This window comes from Papilio xuthus, unplaced genomic scaffold (assembly GCF_000836235.2).
Source record: "Papilio xuthus unplaced genomic scaffold, Pxut_1.1 DF827120.1, whole genome shotgun sequence".
NCBI lineage: Eukaryota > Metazoa > Arthropoda > Insecta > Lepidoptera > Papilionidae > Papilio > Papilio xuthus.
Genome location: NW_013531529.1, coordinates 10,201 through 13,818, shown reverse-complemented (window position 1 = coordinate 13,818; position 3,618 = coordinate 10,201).

The following is a 3,618-nucleotide window of genomic DNA, read 5'->3' as shown; positions in this document are numbered from 1 at the left end:
GATTTATGTTTGGTTGAAGGTATCTCCAAAACGGCTGAACGGATCTCGATGAAATTTGGCATACATATAGAACATAGTCTGGAAGAACACATAGGCTACTGATCTTGTTTTTTTAATTTCCCGCGAACGGAGTCGCGGGCGACAGCTTGTGGAAAATATTCTCTTTGACAACACTTGGAGTTGTTGATATAGAAATGAAGATGGCGCTCGAACGTTTATGAGAAGCAATAACAAAGCAATCATCCATAATAGCAGTGGTTAGTATGGAGATTAACTTTAGAACACAACTCTGTGTAATATCGACCGTAATTTCACAGACGTTTTCATTAAATCCGGGATTGAACCAAATTTTTGAACGAATAGAATAAATTAAACAACTGTATCTTACTAATATTATAAAGAATGTGATATTAGTTTAAGTCCTATGTAATTGGTTTTTGTTCATAATAAAGAAATAAAGAATATCCATGACCTTGACTATGTTAGGGGAACGAGAGAGCGGCATAGCGCCGCCCAAATTTTTTTTATTATAAATGCGAATGTTTAGATGGATGGATGAATGCTTCTTTGAAGGTGATATATCTTAGATACCAGAACGGCTGAACAGATCTCGATGATGATGATGCATGTATTTAGAACATAGTCTGGAAGAACAGATAGGCTGCTAATAAAGTTTTCTTCATACAGAGTCTCGGGCGACAGCTAGTCTTATTTATAAAATTCTCGTGTCCCAATGTTAGTTACCATACTCCTTGGAAACTTGAACAATATTTATGACATTTTATATGCATATACATGTAATAGGTCTGAGGCTACCTATTTTTAAATCTCGTGCGGACGGAGTCGCGGGCGATAGGTTGTACGTAAAAATATTTTAAATAAATTTAGAAGAATTCGTTCAACGTTAAAAAAAACTGTTTCTTGAACAAATTCAGAATAATTTGATAGCTGACATCGCTATTCAATTTCTACGCAGTAATGAAATTTACATAAGAAATTCATAAGAGGATAAACGTTAGGAAATTGTCCTTTGAACCTTTAAGAAAATCGAAATACTTTTTTATTCCATTGTAGAGAAACGTAGAAGCATATTACATTTGACATAAAAACCTTTTTTTAAATTCAAATTAAAATTTGACTTAAAACTCGACTCATCGACAACATAATAAAGAAATACGTAATCTATACACTCATTCGAAGAATATGTACTTAGCATAGTTATGTAATTAACTAGTAATTGGTTAATTTATTTATGCTTAAATGATCGTAACTAAATGCCCATTAACTAATACCTATTATGATCACAATGTATACTAGTGGTCGCCTGCGACTCCGTCATATATTTATAAAAACATATTTGTTAGCGTATGTGTTCTTCCAGACTATACTCTATTTGTATGTCAAATTTTATTATTAAGATCCGTTCAGCCGTTCTGGAGATACCTTCAAACAAACATCCATCCATGTAAACATTCGCATTTATAATACATATTAGTAATTAGTATGATATTGTTAATGTTTTCTTATGTAATGGAACTTAAAAATGAATATCCGACAAAAAAAGATTATTATGTTACTTATTTACAATGGTTGGGAATATGTATACATTAAAAAATAAGGCGTTCCATAAACTTTATATTGTAGTCTTATCAAAGGTAACAATCTGTATTTGAACAATCTATCAACATGTGAATATAATGAATTACTAATATCTAAAAATTAATTACAATTAGACAAAGAGCAAGTTAAATGAAACCGTTTAAAAATCGTCTATCTTTATCCATATATAAAAAAATCAATTGCTGTTCGTTAGTTTCACTAAAAGTCGACAACGGCTGAACGGATTTATCTTATCTTGGTCTTGAAAAGTTCGTGGAGATCTAGGGAAGGTTTAATAAGTGAGAAAAAATCGAGTAATTGCCGGGAAAACCCTAAAAACAGCTGTTTTGTTTTTCCCATATAAACGGATCTCGCTGACGCTTGGTATTGATGTAGAACATAGTCTGGAAGAACACATGGGCTAATAATTATGTTTTTTTAATAACGTGCAACAGCTTATATCGTACAAATGAAGCCTGTGTACAATTAAACGCGCGTCCGCAAAATAATATCAGTACCACTCATCCTGATGAAGGGCCCCCGATGGGCTCGAAACTAGACGGTGCCGCCACCGGACGAATGTACGTGAGTGTTTAGCCGTTTTTATATCAGTTTAGTATAATGTCTTACGAAAGTTTGAATAACTATGTACTATTGAATAAAATACAAACATAGCTTATGGATTTCACATGGTAAATAATTCAGGTTCGCTCTAGCAAGGATGCACAAAGTTTCTGTGGAGTGTGGACGACGCAAACTAACTCACGTCATCGATTTTAAGACCCCTTTGTGCTTTAGTTTACAGTCGCTTTATAGACGAACGACAAATACAGGTGCTGAGTAAAATGAATGGCAAACGAAACAGTTTTTAAATTAGAACATCTACAAACTTCCAACATGGATGACAAAAGTATGATTGATATCTACGATCTACGTATTTTTTTAGCTCTGAGTACTTTATCGGTATTATTATTTGTAACACGTTGTGTTAACAGTGGGTTTCTGAGGCCATAATTCCCGTTTAAAATACATTGTGATCTCTTTTGTATCAAAGATAATGAAAGGAATAACGATATGTTTTACAGAGCTTTTGGTCTCAGAAACCAACGGTAAGTTGGGTAACATATAATTTTCAAAAAGGTAAAGAAACACATTTGATATTAAGAATGAAATAAAAGTACTACAGCCGAAATAAATAAGCGCCTCTCTCTTAAGTAGGCTATAGGAGCTGTAGGGAAAAATATCATTTAACGAACAAAATGTTACGAGATACAACGAAATGTTATCTCTTCCGTTTTCTTAATAGCAGTTGTTGACGTGATATTTGTACGACGGGAAACATTTTTAGAAGCTTTTACGTGTAATGTAACACGAAAAGCAAACCAAATGAAAGTAAAAAGTCACCCACTTATGAAAATCGTAACCCAACTGATTTTGATTGGATAAAAATAACTCACTACGTCTTCGTCCTCTTCGTCTTCTTCGTCCTCCAAGATTAAAAAAAAACAGTATTTATTTTGTTGTTTAGTTATTATGTAAGTAAAAGTCGAAGAAAGCGTTATTTTTCCAATTATAAGAGGATTGTCTATCTTTGTTCCTTTTAGGCAGATTTCTTTAACTATTTACTAGGTAACAAAATCTATCAAATAAGATGTTTTATTTGTTTTATAATGCTTAAATTATTTATAGGTAGGTTTGTGCGCTAACTGAAGCTTTCGTAAAATCTGATAGGCCGTATTACGTTTCGCCATTTCCTATAAAAGCCTTAGAGATCGCTTCCTGCTTCCCAAGCACACATTACGCCAATGTGTGCATCTCAATCCGTCTTCAGAAGACGTTGATTTATCTTTCATGTATTCCCTTTTTCCATTTCTAAAAATGTATTTAAATTTTAAAATTTTACGTCCGTCCGTAAGGGTTTAATGGTGTTTTCTACTACTAAAAGACTAACGAGCTGTGAAGTCAAAGTTCACACATTTGGAGAATCGAGCAAGAATATATTGATTTATCTCATTGTAT